We start from the raw sequence: 17893 nt of genomic DNA on the forward strand, positions 1-17893 counted from the left end.
TGAATTGCAAGCAGTTAGGCCATACAGCCGCCTACTGCTGCAATAAGGCACGTTGTGGCAAGTGTGGGGAGTCTCATGCGGAAGATTCTTGCAGTGTTAACGCTGAAAAGTGTATTCACTGCGGAGAAAATCTGCATGAGCTCTCGACATGTGCGGTGTACATGCAGCGCAGGGATAAAATAAAACGGTCTCTCAAAGAGCGTTCAAAGCGTTCCTACGCTGACATGCTGAAGAAGACCGTTACCACTTCTCCCGTTACTTCGAACCCCTTCGATCTGTTGTCCTCTGATGAAACCGATTCTGACGATTCACCAGCGGGAGCATCTTACGCCAATCCTGGGGAGTCTAGAAAGAGGAAAAATATTTCCTCTCCTAAACTTCCCAGAAAAGGTCCTAAGATTTCTCAAAGTGAAATGAAAGTTACAAACAAACCAAACAGTGCTGCGGAAAAACCGAAGCAAACTCCTCCTGGGTTGGCAAATTTAAAGTCCCAGAAGGAGTTCCCAGCACTGCCAGGAACATCTAAAACCCCAGTTGCTCCTTTCACACTCCCAGTTGATGAAACAAACTCTGGATTAGTGAAATTTTCTGACATTGTGGACTGGATTTTTGAAACTTTCAATGTACCCGATCCAATTAAAATTTTTCTTACAGCATTCCTCCCAACAGTTAGATCATTTTTGAAGCAGTTGACTGCCCAATGGCCTCTCCTTGCAGCGATTGTATCCTTCGATGCCTAATTCAACTGCGTATATGAAGGATTCTATCTCTGTCTTACAGTGGAATTGTAGAAGTATTTTACCAAAAATTGATTCGTTTAAAGTTTTGATAAATAAAAACAAATGCGATGCATTTTCCCTTTGTGAAACTTGGCTTACTTCAAATATTGATCTCAACTTCCATGATTTTAATATTATTCGCCTTGATCGAGACACCCCATATGGAGGAGTACTTTTAGGGATAAAAAAGTGCTATTCTTTCTATCGTATTAACCTCCCCTCGATTCCAGGCATCGAAGTTGTCGCATGTCAAATGACAATACAAGGTAAAGAGCTTTGTATTGCCTCAATATATATTCCTCCCAGAGCACAGGTTGGGCAACGGCTGCTCTTTGATTTAATAGAACTTCTTCCCTCGCCACGTTTGATTTTGGGAGACTTCAACTCTCATGGTGTGGCTTGGGGTTCCCCTTACAATGATAACCGCTCCTCTTTAATCTATAACCTTTGCGATGACTTCGACATGACTATTTTAAACAACGGTGAAATGACACGTATCCCGAAACCTCCAGCGCGCCCAAGCGCTTTGGATCTATCCTTATGTTCGACGTCGCTACGGTTGGATTGCACATGGAAGGTAATCCTCGATCCTCACGGTAGCGACCATCTGCCTATTCTTATTTCAATTACTAACGGGTCAACTCGCATGCGACCAATTGACATTCCGTATGACCTCACACGAAATGTCGATTGGAAGTTATACGAGGAAATGATTTCAAAAGCGGTCGAGTCGATTCAACATCATTCACCACTTGAAGAATACAACCTCCTCGCGGGCTTGATTCTCGACGCCGCGTTGCAAGCCCAAACGAAGAAATATCCCGGCGTAACGATCAAAGAACGGCCTCCCACTCCGTGGTGGGACCAAGAGTGCTCCGATGTCTACACGCAAAGATCCGACGCGTTTAAGGCCTACCAGACGGGAGGTATACCTGGCGACTATTTACGGTATTCGGAGCTTGATACCAAGCTTAAAAGCTTGGCTAAAGCAAAGAAACGTGGATATTGGCGTCGGTTCGTGAACGAGACGTCGAGGGAGACATCGATGAGCACTCTTTGGAACACAGCCCGAAGAATGCGGAATCGCGTAACGGTCAACGAAAGCGAGGAGTCTTCAAGTCGGTAAATATTTGATTTTGCCAGGAAAGTATGTCCGGACTCTGTTCCTGAGCAAAACATTGTTCGCGATGCGTCTCCGGGCCACGACGCGATAGAATCACCTTTTACGATGGCAGAATTTTCAGTTGCCCTCCTGTCCTGTAACAATAACGCACCTGGGTTAGATAGAATCAAATTCAACTTGTTGAAGAATCTACCCGGCAATGCCAAGAGGCGCTTGTTGAACTTGTTCAATAAGTTCCTGGAGCAAAACATTGTACCGCAGGATTGGAGGCAAGTGAAGGTGATCGCCATCCAAAAACCAGGGAAACCAGCCTCTGATCACAACTCTTATAGGCCGATTGCAATGCTATCCTGTATCCGGAAATTGATGGAAAAAATGATACTCCGTCGTTTAGACCATTGGGTCGAATCAAATGGTCTACTATCAGAAACTCAATTTGGCTTCCGCCGTGCCAAAGGGACGAATGATTGTCTTGCGTTGCTTTCAACAGATATTCAGCTGGCGTATGCTCGTAAAGAACAAATGGCGTCTGCGTTCTTGGACATTAAGGGGGCTTTTGATTCCGTTTCTATTGACATTCTTTCGGGTAAACTTCACCGACAAGGATTTTCTCCAATTTTGAACAATTTTTTGCACAATTTGTTGTCCGAAAAGCACATGCATTTTACGCATGGCGATTTGGCAACTTTTCGCATTAGCTACATGGGTCTTCCCCAGGGCTCATGTTTAAGCCCCCTTCTTTACAACTTTTATGTAAATGACATCGACGAATGTCTGGCAAATTCATGCACGATAAGACAACTTGCAGACGACAGTGTAATCTCTGTTACAGGAGCCAAAACTGCCGATTTGCAAGGACCATTGCAAGATACCTTGGACAATTTGTCTGCTTGGGCTTTACAGCTAGGTATCGAATTCTCTCCAGAGAAGACTGAGATAGTAGTTTTTTCTAGGAAGCATGAACCTGCTCAGCTTCAAACACAATTAATGGGTAAAACGATTTCTCAGGTTTTGGTACACAAATATCTTGGTGTCTGGTTCGACTCTAAAGGCACCTGGGGTTGTCACGTGAGGTATCTGATGAAAAAATGTCAACAAAGAGTGAATTTTCTTCGTACAATAACCGGACAATGGTGGGGAGCCCATCCAGGAGACCTTATAAGGCTTTACCAAACAACGATATTGTCTGTTATTGAATACGGGTGTTTCTGCTTCCGCTCCGCAGCAAACACACATTTGATCAAACTGGAGCGAATACAATATCGTTGTTTGCGTATCGCCTTAGGTTGCATGCAGTCGACCCATACGATGAGTTTGGAGGTTTTAGCTGGAGTACTACCATTGAAAAACCGCTTCTGGAGCCTGTCTTCTCGTATTCTAATCAAATGTGAGATCTTGAACCGTCCCGTGATTGAAAATTTTGAAAGGTTAATCGAACTTAATTCTCAAACCCGTTTTATGACATTGTATTTCAATCACATGTCCCAAAATATTAACCCTTCTTCGAATATTCCAAATCGTGTCGACTTATCAAATACTTCTGATTCTACTGTGTTTTTCGATACATCCATGATAGAAGAAACTCGTGGAATCCCGGATCATTTACGCGTGCAGCAGATCCCTAAAATTTTTTCCAATAAATATCGAAACATCAACTGCGACAATATGTACTACACTGACGGATCACTTCTTGATGGGTCCACTGGCTTCGGTATCTTCAATAACAATTTAACCGTCTCCCATAAGCTCGATAATCCTGCTTCTGTTTACGTCGCAGAATTAGCTGCAATTCAGTACACCCTAGGGATTATCGAAAAAATGCCCACGGACCATTATTTCATCTTTACGGACAGTCTCAGTTCCATTGAGGCTCTCCGATCGATGAAAGATGTTAAGCACTCTCCGTATTTCCTGGGGAAAATACGGGAACATCTGAGTGCTTTATCCGAAAAATCTACTCAGATTACCTTAGCGTGGGTCCCTTCTCACTGCTCGATACCGGGTAATGAGAAAGCGGACTCTTTGGCTAAGGTGGGCGCAACAAACGGTGATATTTATGAAAGACCAATTGCCTTTAATGAATTTTTCGCACTTGTACGTCAGAATACGATCATCAGTTGGCAAAATGCTTGGACCAGAGGGGAATTGGGAAGGTGGTTACATTCCATAATCCCCAAAGTATCGACGAACCCGTGGTTCAAGGGGTTGGATGTAGGTCGGGATTTCATTTGCGTGATGTCCCGGCTTATGTCCAATCACTATAGATTTGACGCGCTCCTCCGTCGTGTTGGGCTCGGGGAAAGTGGTATCTGTGCCTGTGGTGAAGGTTATCACGACATAGAGCATGTGGTTTGGTCATGCCCTGTACACCGTGACGCCAGGTCTAAATTAATAGCTTCCCTGCAGGCCGAGGGTAGACAGCCGGCTGTTCCTGTTCGTGATGTCTTGGCGAGCCGTGACCTATCCTACATGTCCCTTATATACGTTTTCCTGAAATCCATCCACGCCCCAGTCTAGTCCCGTTCCCCTCCGTCTACACCCAACAAAACGACAAGAACACGTTTGAACCTTAAGCACAAAACCAGCAACCAGACCCCGCACAATAGAACCAGGACCCAAGGACTACGAGCCTCTGTCCCAACTCACGACATCGTGGCTCAGCAGAACGAATCCATACATGCCATTCGACGATTATCAGACGACCATTGAACAACAAAACACTGATTGGAAATCCCATGCTAGTTTTAAGTTAGACTTAATTTCAGCTCGTAGTCGGCAGCGAGGATAAAAAATTTGCTTTAGTTTTTAAGTCATCAGATATAATTGGCGCCGTTAAACATTAAATTGTATTTGTGCCGTGTCAAATAAATGTTATGTGAAGAAAAAAAGTGGAATGAGCGAGTTTACCAGCTCAAAAATTTCTAAGTCCCGGAAAATCGATTGACCTGAAATTTCGCATGAGGACCTTTTTCGACATAAGGAAACTTTTGAGCCCTACCGCTAAACGAAATTCGAAGGTCAATTATTCCCTTAAGTTCCATTAGCCGCAGCTCAAAAATTGTTAAGTTCCAGAGAGCCGATTTTTTTCAAGAAAAAAAAAGATTCGCCTTGTTACTGGAAAATAAATCCCATATATATTACTGCTAGATCACAAAACAATCGACTTTTGAACTTTCCTATCTTCGTGAAATCATTTCACCGTTCAAACTGGCCGTGAAATAATTCCACGCGAAACGTCGCTTTTTCCGTTTTCACTTCACTCATATGACACTCATAATAACCCAGATTGCACGACAGATGTCACTTTGCGGCCTTTTTCTCACTCACGTGAGTCCCGTAATAAGACTTTATTCACTTCACTGTGATTTGAAGTGACCGTGAAGTGACTCCCGTAATAAGCACTAATATTCAGTAACATCCGAAAAGTGCTGGCTGTCAATCAGTACGTGATCGAATCGGGAGCGGGCTTCTCCATTGTGTTTCCTGGTTCTTTTCCGAATATCCGAATATTCAAACATATAAAATGGTCATTTTACTGCCCGCGACAAAGTTTATCAGCCTCAGGCCGTTTCCTTCCAATAACCGGACGAAAGGATTTCTTCCTCCCAGCTTGTGCGTTTGCATCTCCGATGACGATCTTTATGACATGTTTGGGGCACTCGTCATAGGTTCGTTCCAGCTTTTCATAGAACCGGAACTGGGCCATCGAACCTCTTGAATCGCTGCGATTTCGACTCTCTGTCGCTGTAGTTCTCGAGTAAGCAAGCCAGCTCGCGCTGATTCATTGAGAGATCGGACGTTCCATGTACCCAATTCCCAAACGTTTACCCTTTTCCGTTTCCGTGTTCGTAGTCTTGGTCTTTGATGGGAACAATCATCAATTCCGTATTTATAATTTCGTTGTTCGTGGCTAGAAGAGGACCCTCCTTCCCAGTCACTTACTTTCCTGGTGAAACATCCCTCACGATTTCACCTACATCACAATGTTATGCCAACGCACTTGGTCCATAGCAGCATGTCTCCAGTTCCTTGAGTGTCCTACATTTCCGAGATCTTGCTCCACTTGGTTCCGGCATTCTCACAACATGACCCGTCCATTGTACACTTCCAGCTTTTGCGACTTTCTGGATACTGGGCTCACCAGCACGTAGTTCATTCTTCGACTCCATACACCATTTTCACACACCCCACCGAAGATGGTCCTAAGCACATGCGCTCGAAAACGGCAAGTGCTTGCAAGTCCTCGTCGAGCATTGTCCATGTCTCGTGCCCGTATAGGACTACCGGTCTTATGAGCGTCTTGTAAATGGTGCACTTGGTTTGGCAGACCTCAACGTTTTGTGGAGTCCGTAGACGGTACGACTTCCAGCTACAACACGTCGCGGATTGCTCTGCTGCAGTTGTTGTCTGACGTTACCAACGATCCGAGGTACACAAATTCGTTAACTATCTCGAACTCAACTCCGTTGATCACTACGGCACAGCCTATGCGAGCCCTATTACGCTCGGCTCCCCTGCTAGAAGATAGTTGGCTTCGACGTATTTACCCTAAATCTAACCTTGTCTACTTCACGTTTCAGTTTGGTGTACTGTTCAGCAACCACCTAAAACGTTCTTTCGACAAGGTTCACGTAGTCAGCGTCAGCTCATCTGACTAAATTTATTGGAGATCGTGCCCCACACGTTTCATAACACCTTCAAACGTAATGTTGAACATGAAGTAAGAAGTTCCTTGCTTGTTTCAAATGGGTTTGATACTGCACCCGAAATCTTCACATAGCACTGTACACCATCCATCGTGGCCTCAATCAATCTCGTAACTTTCGCAGAGAAGCCATTTTCGTCCATAACTTTTCATAGCTCTACAGCTACACGATCGATAGTGTGTCGTAAGCGGCCTTAACATCGATGAAAAGGTGGTGCGGACTTGGTATTCGCGACACTTCTGGAGGATCTACCACAGCGTAAAGATTTGGTCCGTTGTCGATCATCCATCCACAATACCGGCTTGATAACTTCTCAAAACTTTCGTACTAGCGGCGAGAGATGGCGAAAGAGGATCCGGGAGAGCACTCTGTAGGCTGCGTTGAGAATCGTGATCGCTCGGTAGTTCTCACGTTCCAACTTGTCGCCCTTCTTGTATATTGAGCATATTTCTCCCTCCTTTCTTCACAATGTAAGCTGTGCCGAGCTCGTGGTAGATACTCTCTTTCAGCATACCTCCTGCAGTACTACAATGTCGAACTTGCGGCCCCTTAGATTTCGATTGTGTTGCGGCACCAACTTTGAAACCTCATATCTTTTGAACGAAAAATAACACCAACTCAAAACATTCAGGAAAGTGTTAATTATCAGTCAATAATCATGTCAGTGATATAAATGATATATCTTAATTAATCCAATGCTTGAATTCAATGAAGCAGATAGGCACCTTCATCCTACACCGCAAAAACATCGCTGGAGCAACATAGCGTGCGCGAAATCACCGAAATGCTGCCATTCAGCATTACCACTGTCAACTGATTGGAACTGAAAGCAATTATCACTTTCAGCTCGTTTGTGTTAATACTAAAAAGTTACTGTTAATACTAAAAAGAGAATCTATCACTAACAGTGAAAATTTGCAACCCTGATAACAACTTGAAAACCTATACAAATTCAATAGAAATTGGAGAATGATGTTCGTGGGCGACAGTTTTGAAAATCTGATCAAATAATTATAGAACAGTTTATTGAACATTCTGTAGAACTAAACTACAGTAACATTTTTAAGAAAACGAGTGCTTTGTTGATATGCTTTCAACAAATAACTTTACTGAAACTTTGGCGTGAGACTCTACACCCCATAGTCTTTCATGGAACGCACATTTCAAGCAGGTTTCGAGTAATATATCTTCGCTATGTGGTGTCATAAAAAGAGTACGCTACATCAGTGCGTCTTGAACTGTCCTACAGATCAGACGTTTTTTCGGTTGCTTGTGGACTGGTCTTTGACTGCCTATAGCTTCAAAGTTTGTGTTTTGTCAGTGTGTCTTTTAAAGATTACCTGAAAGTTATTTCACATCAGTCTTTCTCAAGACTACCTACTTTTGAATTTAACATTTGTTTTAACTTTTTTCGTATCACCTGAAATGGCTGGACGGAAAAAGAAACCTCGCATCGCTGCGGGGAGGAAAAGAGAGGCATCTCTTTCTGACACTTCGAGTGTCTGTAGTGACAATCCTTTTGATATTTTGCCTGAGCAAGAAGCTGGTGAAATGGAAGTTATTAATAATGAAACTATACAAAATATAAAATCTTTAAAAAAGGAGAAAGTTCCACCTATTGTGGTAACTATTTCTTCTGAATTTAATATATTCAAAAAGGAACTTTCAAAGTTTGTTTCTGACGTTAAAGTTACCTATCAAATTGGCCGTAGAGGTGAATGCCGCTTATTAGCCGACTCAGTAAAGGGTCGTGATCGTCTTGTTCAGTATTTAACTGACAAGATGTACAAATTTTTTACATATGACACCAAGAACGCCAAGCCGTTCAAGGTTGTCTTGAAAGGTCTCACCAACGATCAAACCGTTGATGAGATCAAACTTACTTTAACAGAATTACTTGGCACAGCCCCTACCCAAGTAATTCTAATGAAACAAAAATCACGAGGCGAAAACAGTCAGTGAACTGGAATTTCCCTTGTTAATTATTTAATTCATTTTAACCGCAATGAGGTTAACAACTTAAAGTTTTTTGAAAAAGCACATGCTTTGTATAATGTGCGTGTAAAGTGGGAAATTTATAGGAAGTATGGCGGAGGTGAAAAGCATATCACCCAATGCCGTACTTGCCAACGTTATGGCCATTGTTCCAAATTCTGTAACATGGACCAAAAATGTCTTAATTGTGAATTGTGTTGAGACTCTTCTCACAAAAAGGACACATGTCCTGTGAAAGAGAGTAAAAATTTTCGCTGTGCGAATTGTAACGGCAACCATATGTCAAATTTTTATCAATGCCCAGTTAGCAACTGTTAAGGCAAGGCAAGGTAAACAAAATTCAATTTCTCAATTAAAACCAACTTCAAAACAAAATTCTCCAAGCGTTCCAGTGACGCATAGTTTACCTACTCCTTTGCATACCCGTTTAACTTATGCACAGGTTACAGGTAGTTCGAACATTATACCGCCTAGTGTTGGTAGTTCGAAAATGACCGTTAATATGGGTAAGCAAAACACGCTAGAAAATAATTGTACACCTGTTACTCCAGCTAATATTGCTGCCGAAAATTTTTTTTCTAATGTCAACTGCCTGGGGCCTATTACGGCAGGTAAACTTTCTTTTTTGCAACAGGCAATGTTCGATCTTATGAACGCCATGTTGCAGGCAAAATCAATGTTTGAAGCCATTCAAATAGGCACAAATTTTACTATTAAAATTGTTTCTACTTTAAAATTTAGCAATGATTTTAAATAAAACAATTAAAATATTAAATTGGAATGCTCGCTCATTGAAGGCCAATGAGAATGAGCTTTTTAATTTTTTAGCAGTAAATAATGTGCATATTGCAACTATTACTGAAACATTTTTGAAACCTAAAATAAAATTAAAATATGATCCCAATTACGTGGTTCATAGATATGATAGGATTCAGGGTTCCGGCGGTGGAGTTGCAATTGTTATTCATCGCCGAATCAAACATCGTGCTCTTCCCCATCTTGAGACGAAAGTTATTGAAACTTTGGGATTTGAAGTTCAAACTGAACTTGGGATTTTATTTATTGCCGCAGCATATTTACCATTTCAATGCACACGCGAGCACAAAAATTATTTTAAAGGTGATTTACAAAAACTCACCAGAAATCGTTCGAAATTTTTCATAATCGGCGATTTTAACGCTAAACATCGTTCATGGAATAATTCTCAAAGTAATTCCAATGGCGAAATTTTATTCAATGATTGTTCTTCAGGATACTATTCTATTTTGTCTCCGAATAGTCCTACATGCTTTTCTTCTGTAAGAAACCCTTCAACAATTGATTTGGTGCTGACAGATCAAAGTCATGTATGTAGTGATTTGATCACACATGCTGACTTTGATTCTGACCATCTTCCAATAACTTTTTCTTTATCACATGAATCAGTTTTAAACCCTATGAACTCTGTTTTTAATTATAACAAAGCTAATTGGGAAAGATACAAAAATTATATTGAGAGAAATTTCAATAATGAGCTTGATTTGCAAAACGAAGTGAATATTGATTCCGCTTTGGAAGCATTAAAATGTGCAATTGTTGATGCCAGGAATTATTCTGTTCCAAAGGCTCAAGTGAAATTTGATTCACCAATAATTGACGAAAATCTTCAACTTCTAATTCGTTTGAAAAATGTCCGCAGACGTCAATATCAACGTTCTCGTGACCCTGTTTTTAAAACTATTTATAAAGATTTACAGAAAGAGATTAAACATAGATTTACTCTTCTGAGAAATCAAAATTTTGAGACTAAAGTTGAAAAATTGAAACCATATTCAAAACCATTTTGGAAGCTGTCGAAGATTCTTAAGAAACCTTCAAAGCCTATTCCAGTTTTAAAAGATGGTGAACGTTTTCTTGTATCCAATGAACAAAAGGCTCAAAGACTTGCTCAGCAGTTTGAGAGTGTTCATAACTCAAATTTGAATTTTGTGAGTCCAATTGAAAATGAAGTCACACGTCAATTTGATTTAATTTCTTCCCAGAATTTTTTACCTGCAGAAATAATTGAAACTAACTTGAATGAGATTAAATCAATTATTAAAAATTTCAAAAATATGAAAGCACCTGGTGACGATGGAATCTTTAATATACTAATCAAACATCTCCCTGAGAGCACAATGGAATTTTTAGTGAAAATTTTCAATTGCTGCTTCAAAATTGCATATTTTCCCAAATTATGGAAAAATGCAAAAATTACTCCCATTTTAAAACCGGATAAGAACCCAGCTGAAGTTTCAAGTTATCGACCAATCAGTTTGCTTTCTTCAATAAGTAAACTGTTTGAGAGAATTATTCTTAACAGAATGATGTCACACATCAACGAAAATTCAATTTTTGCAGATGAACAGTTTGGATTTCGCCATGGGCATTCCACAACTCATCAATTGCTCAGAGTTACTAATATGATACGAGCTAACAAATCTGAAGGTTATTCCACTGGAGCTGCTCTTTTAGACATAGAAAAAGCATTCGACAGTGTTTGGCATAAAGGTTTTATTGCGAAATTGCAAACTTTTAAATTTTCCAATTTTCCTAATCAAAATTTTAAAAAATTATCTTACTGATCGAACTCTGCAGGTTGTCTATCAGAATTCAAAATCTGATAGATTTGCTGTCAGAGCAGGTGTACCTCAAGGTTCAGTCTTGGGTCCAGTCCTGTACAACATATTCACTTCAGATCTTCCTGATTTGCCTCCAGGATGCACAAAGTCATTGTTCTGCGATGACACAAGCATTTCCGTAAAAGGAAAAAGTCTTCGTGTCATATGCAGTCGATTGCAGAAAAGTTTAGATATTTTTTCTTCCTACCTGCAAAAGTGGAAAATCTCTCCCAATGCTTCTAAAACTCAAATGATAATTTTTTCCGCATAAGCCTAGGGCTTCTTTCCTCAAGCCAAACAATAATCACGTTGTCAAGATGAATGGGGTTATTTTAAGTTGGTCCGACAAGGTTGAGTACTTGGGACTAATTTATGATAAAAAACTTATTTTCAAAGAGCACATTGAGAGTATACAAGCCAAGTGCATCAAATATACGAGATGTTTATATCCTCTCATTAACAGGAATTCTAAACTTTGTTTAAAGAACAAACTTTTGATTTACAAACAAATTTTTAGACCAGCAATGCTTAATGCTGTAACGATCTGGTCAAGTTGCTGTTCAACAAGGAAGAAAACGCTCCAAAAGATTCAGAATAAAATTCTGAAAATGATTTTGAAGCGTCCTCCTTGGTTTGGTACACTCGAATTACATAGACTTACTGGTGTTGAACCATTAGAAGCTATGTCAAATAAAATTATTAACAATTTTCGACAAAAATCGTTGCAATCCTCAATTGCTACGATAAGCTCTCTTTATAGCCAATAAGTTAGCAATTAAGTTAGTTGTAAGTTTACTTCCCCTTTTCTGACAAGTAGGTTTAAATCCCTACGAATGATAAGTCCTAATTGCGAAAGCAAACAAATCCTAACAATTAAAATTACAAATTTCTAACAGTGTTGAGAAGTCACCATTTGTGATTGGACACACATACTCATTATTTACTAATATTTATCATAAATACTTAAGCTACTAACAAATCCCCCTTTAAAAAAAAAAAAAAAAAAAGAGTACGCTACACCACGTTGCTAAAATCTGAATTTAAATTTTATTAAGCAAGTTTTCATTAGGGGTCTTCACATCAAGCTCGTATACGAAAATACGCAAAATTTATGAAAATTTAAACATGGGTATATCTTCCTTAAAAGATAAGGAACGTAAGTAAATATCTTTTTGCTTATTGCTACCACCCCTGTAGCTGTAGCAACCCTATTCATTAATTCTTGGGAGATAGCAACACTGACACCAGCGCGTTGGACTCGAACACGAGTTAGTTTTTAATGAGATGCGAACTACATAAGAGCAAACCAAATAAAGGATTGTTTGTTACAGTAAATGTAGTGATTATTTAACAGAAAACACAACATATTGGCGACAAGGAGTGCCACTGAAGAATTCTGATTAATAATACCGGTACAAGAATGGCAGAAGGTGGTGGAAACGACGATTTTTCCGGGTTCGCAGAAGCTCCCACACAAGAGTTGCTGAAGCAAATGGCGGATCAAAAATCACGGCTGTTACTTCTTCTGGAACGCTTTTCAATGCAGCAGGCGGCACCGGCAACAAACAAACGGAGTGTTGAACAGATTGTCGAATCACTGTCATCGACAATCAAGGAATTTTCCTATGATCCAGCAGCTGGTATGACATTTGACCGGTGATTCAATAAACACGAGGAACTCTTCAGTGCGGATGGTAGAGAGCTAAATGACGCAGCGAAAAAACGCCTATTGTTGCGCAGTTTGAGCGTCCATGTTCATGAGAAATTTACTAATTATCTCCTACCAAAACACCCACGGGATTTTACCTTCGAAGAGATAGTCCAGAAACTGAAAGTGATATCCGGTCATCAGAAATCTCTTTTCAGTAAGCGCTACGAATGTTTCCGTCTGGTTAAAAGCGATGCCGATGATTTCGTCACCTTCGCTGGAATCGTGAATCGTCAATGTGAAGATTTTGACCTAGCTAACCTCTCAAACGACCAGTTCAAAGCATTGATTTTTGTATGCGGTATGCAATCTCCGAAGGAGGCGGAAATAAGAATGCGTCTTCTATCCAAACTAGAGTCGGAAGCTGGAAGGGATAGCAACCTTGAAGTGCTTAACACGGAATGTCAGCGGCTGTCTAATCTCAAGCACGACACGGCGCTAGTGGAAAAACACTCTGCTTCGAATGTACAAGCGATCCAGCAGCATAAACAACAGTTTAAGCATCCAAAAGGTACGGTGGCTAAACCAAATGTTCCTCGTTCTCCGTGCTGGCAATGCGGAGGGATGCATTTTGTCAAAGATTGCTCCTACACGAATCATGTTTGCAAACAATGCAACCAGCAGGGACACAGAGAAGGATACTGTAACTGTTTCAACAGAACTGCCAAAACGCCTGATGAAAACAGACAGTCACAGCCACCCCAGCCACCGCATTCGAACCAAAGTAAGCAAAACAAAAAGCGAAATAAGAAAGCAGACAAACAGAAACAGAACCAATCAGCATTCATTCGGTCAACCAAGTGCGCAATGAGCGGAAGTATGTGACAACTCGGATCAACGGTCACACAGTGAATCTTCAACTCGACAGTGGCTCGGATATTACTATCATTTGTGAGCATGCTTGGAAGAAGTGTGGATCCCCTGTTTTTTCGCAAACTAAGAACAAAGCACACACAGCGTCTGGTGAACAGTTATCGCTCCTGGGAGAGTTTACCTGTTCAATGCAGATCAGCGGTGAGCAACGTAATGGAACCTGCTACGTCACGTCAGTGGAAGGACTTAATCTGCTAGGGTTAGATTTCATAAACGCATTTAACCTCTGGGCGAAACCGTTAACCAACATTTGCAATCAGGTGAATCGTTCCGGGTCAAATAATGACGTAAACTGGTACCTTACACGGTTTCCGAAGGATTTTAGTGAATCTTTGGGTCATTGCACGAAGGCAAAAATCAAACTTTATTTGAAGGCCAATGCGCGACCGGTGTTCAGGCCAAACCGACCGGTGCCATTTCACGCTGTTTCCAAAGTCGATGAAGAGCTCCCTCGACTTCAGCGGCTACGCCAGTCCACTGGCCGACAGCACCAATTGTTTCGGTCAGGAAGCCGGAAGGCAAAATTCGAGTATGTGCGGATTATTCCACGGGGCTGAATGCAGTACTTGAACCGCATCACTATCCGCTACCGTCACCCGATGATATTTTTTCGAAATTGTCAGGAAATAAAATTTTCAGCATTATCGATTTGTCTGACGCCTATCTTCAGGTTGAGGTAGACGATGACTCAAAGGAAATGTTGACGATAAATACACATCGTGGTCTTTTTAAATTTTATCGCTTGGCCCCGGGAGTGAAATCGGCTCCGGGTGCTTTTCAACAACTTATGAGCAAAATGATTGCCGGTCTAGAAGGTGTAGATTGCTTTCTAGATGATTTTATTATCTACAGCGTTGACAGAGAGCAGCACGATTGTATTCTGGAGAAGTTGTTTTGTCGTATTCAAGAGTACGGGTTTCATTTACGACCAGAGAAATGTAATTTCTACAAATCTGAAATTCGATACTTGGGCTTCGTCATCAACGCCGACGGCATCAAACCTGACCCAGACAAAGTGGCCTCAATCGTCAGAATGCCACGACCGACTGATGTCAGTGAACTCAGATCATTTCTAGGAGCTGCTAATTTTTATGGGAAGTTCGTCCGCGAAATCCATCGAATCGGGCAGCCACTCGACAATCTTTTGAAAAAAGACACGAAGTTTTTGTGGAATGCACAGTGCCAGGAAGCTTTCGATACTATTAAGAAAGTGTTGCAGACGGACTTATTACTTACGCACTACAACCCGTCACTAGAGTTGATAGTTGCAGGAGACGCTTCGAAAACTGGCATAGGTGCAGTAATCATGCACCGTTTTTCCAACGGTCAATTGAAAGCAATTGCGCATGCTTCGAGAACTCTTACAAGCACCGAACAGAACTACAGCCAAATAGAAAAAGAGGTGTTAGCTCTTGTCTTCGCGGTAACGAAGTTTCGTCGCATGTTACTGGGTCGTAAGTTTACATTGCAGACGGACCATCAGCCATTGTTGAAGGTGTTTGGATCAAAAAAGGGAATCCCACTACATACAGCCAATCGCCTCCAGCGGTGGGCTCTATCGCTGCTGGGTTTCGATTTCAACGTCGAATATGTTCCAACCGATAACTTTGGTTATGCAGATGTGCTCTCTCGGCTAATTAGCAATGACATGAAACCTGAGGAAGAGTATGTCGTCGCAACCGTCAGTCTGGAAGAAGAGATTCATGCAGGTCTTGAAGAGTGTTTCACGTCCTTGCCAGTAAACTTCAAAATGGTCTGCGCAGCTACCAAAAGAGATGCAGTTCTCCAACAGGTGGTGCAGTTATTAGAAAATGGCTGGCCTCGCAAGATAAACGATCCGAAATTAACAGTTTTCCATGCTCGCCGTGAATCTTTGTCAGTTGTGAACGGATGTATCATGATGGAAGAACGTGTAGTTGTACCGAAGTTTTACAGCCAACGAATTTTCAAACAGCTTCATCGCGGTCATCAGGGCATAGAAAGGATGAAAGCCATCGCTCGCAGTGTGGTGTATTGGCCAAACATAGACCACGACATTCAGGATCTTGTTCGCCGGTGTGACATCTGTGCCAGTGCAGCCAAGTCGCCACCACATTTTCAACCTCAACTGTGGTCACGTGCAGATGGGCCATGGAAAAGAATCCACTTGGATTATGCGGGTCCGCTAGACGGTATGTACTACTTGGTTATAGTAGACTCGTATTCGAAGTGGCCTGAGATATTTCAAACACGATCGACAACATCAGCCATAACAATCAGATTTCTTCAAGAAACTTTTCCCAAGAAACATTTTTTGTTTTGAAAACGTTTGTCCAATTGCTTTTAATCAGCATATGCTGTATAGCTGTTCCCGAAGATCATCAAGAAATTTCTGTTCGATGCTAAATCAGTGGATTTTGGAGAATTTAACCAACACCATGCTGCTTGCCAACGCTGAATATGCGTTTATTTGGTTATTGCCAAGGAAACTTATCAACGTGTATTCGACTTGCAGTTACATGAATAGCACACATACGTTTATTTAACCATTATTCAACGTTTAGAAAACATTATCCAGCTTAAAAATCGTTGATTATGCGTTTTTGCGACAAGTATGGAAAGCCTTGTTTTTTTTTCTTCACAAAACGGAAAGCCTTGTTGATCATTTGCTGAATAATGTTATTTGAAAAACGTTTATTCAATTCATTAACACAATGTTGTATAAGCTATTAAAGATATGTTTATTTTACCATGTATAAAAAATATTTTTACACAAAAAGATTAATTTATGCTTCAGATTATCACCATTTTAACGAGTTTGGGTATTTTAACTTTTGTTAGTCTGGTTGAAGTGTTGTATTTGTTTTATTATAATCAACTATATACAATCGAATTTATTTACCCCGCCTGGACTTGAACTCCTGACGCGTTGAACGAGAGCCATCGACGAATGCATTTGAGCTAATCTGGAATATGACGTTGGCAGTTCTTTTGGTGTATGTAGTTTTACAAATCGAAATCTGTTGAACGTGGAACAACTGTTGCTCAGATATTGCATAAGTGGCGAATAGCAGTTTCTTATACGCTACTCTGCCTAACGATAGTATTGTACGAGATGAAAAAAAAATTTAAAAGACTTCTGTTTGAGTTGTTGACTTTATATGGAACGAGCATTACAGTAATATAATTACATAATTACGGAAGAAATAAATTATCTCCGAATGCGCGTACCCCTCGACACTGAATTGAAAATACTGGACACTGTACGCTCGTCGACGTTTTTGTTTTCCAATAATTTCAGCCCTCGTTGCCGTGAGTGTAGTCAGCCTTCTTAAGCGGCTTTGTGTACGAAAATTCTTATTACTATGCAAGGTGAGTTGTTTAACTGCAATAATTTGAAATATTTACTAAATTCAATACCCTTCAACATCAACTACAGATTACTACTGCATTGTGCAGACCCTAGAGGCCAGTCGACCAGTCATTACCGTAGTTCCCCATAAATGGATTAATGGTCAATATTTACTGTGGCCCCCAAAGAAAGCTGAAGAGCTGATGAAAAATCCTTCAAGTAAACCCCAGCAAAATTGGACTAAAATTCCTTGTACAGTAAAAAGAAAATTCATTCCATCACTTGCGGAAGCCGAAATCGAATCTGAATACTTATCCGGATACACAACCGACACATCTGACATACCAGTACTCCCGAGAAAGAGAAGTAAGAACAAGGCAGAGCAAAAGATGCAAGGCTTGGATCTCAACTACCTTCTCGAAAATAATGGTTGGTTCCACTATAAATTTGGTTAAAAATGAAAAATTTCTAAAACGCCATTCGACTATTATCTAAACCTATCCTATTTTGTAGAAGCATCAGAATTTTTGGTGGTTGGTAATATACCGACACTTAATGCTAATAATGATCAAAAGATATTATCGCCCACACTGTCCAACGATAATACTGAAAATGTTGCCTTTGGACGAGAAGATGTTTCTCCGATTGATGAAATTGAAACAGTGCAAATAGTGACAACCCCTAGCATAATTCCTGAACCTGTTCAAACAGTTACGCAGCATAACGGAGACAGTATTAC

This window comes from Wyeomyia smithii, chromosome 2 (assembly GCF_029784165.1).
Source record: "Wyeomyia smithii strain HCP4-BCI-WySm-NY-G18 chromosome 2, ASM2978416v1, whole genome shotgun sequence".
NCBI lineage: Eukaryota > Metazoa > Arthropoda > Insecta > Diptera > Culicidae > Wyeomyia > Wyeomyia smithii.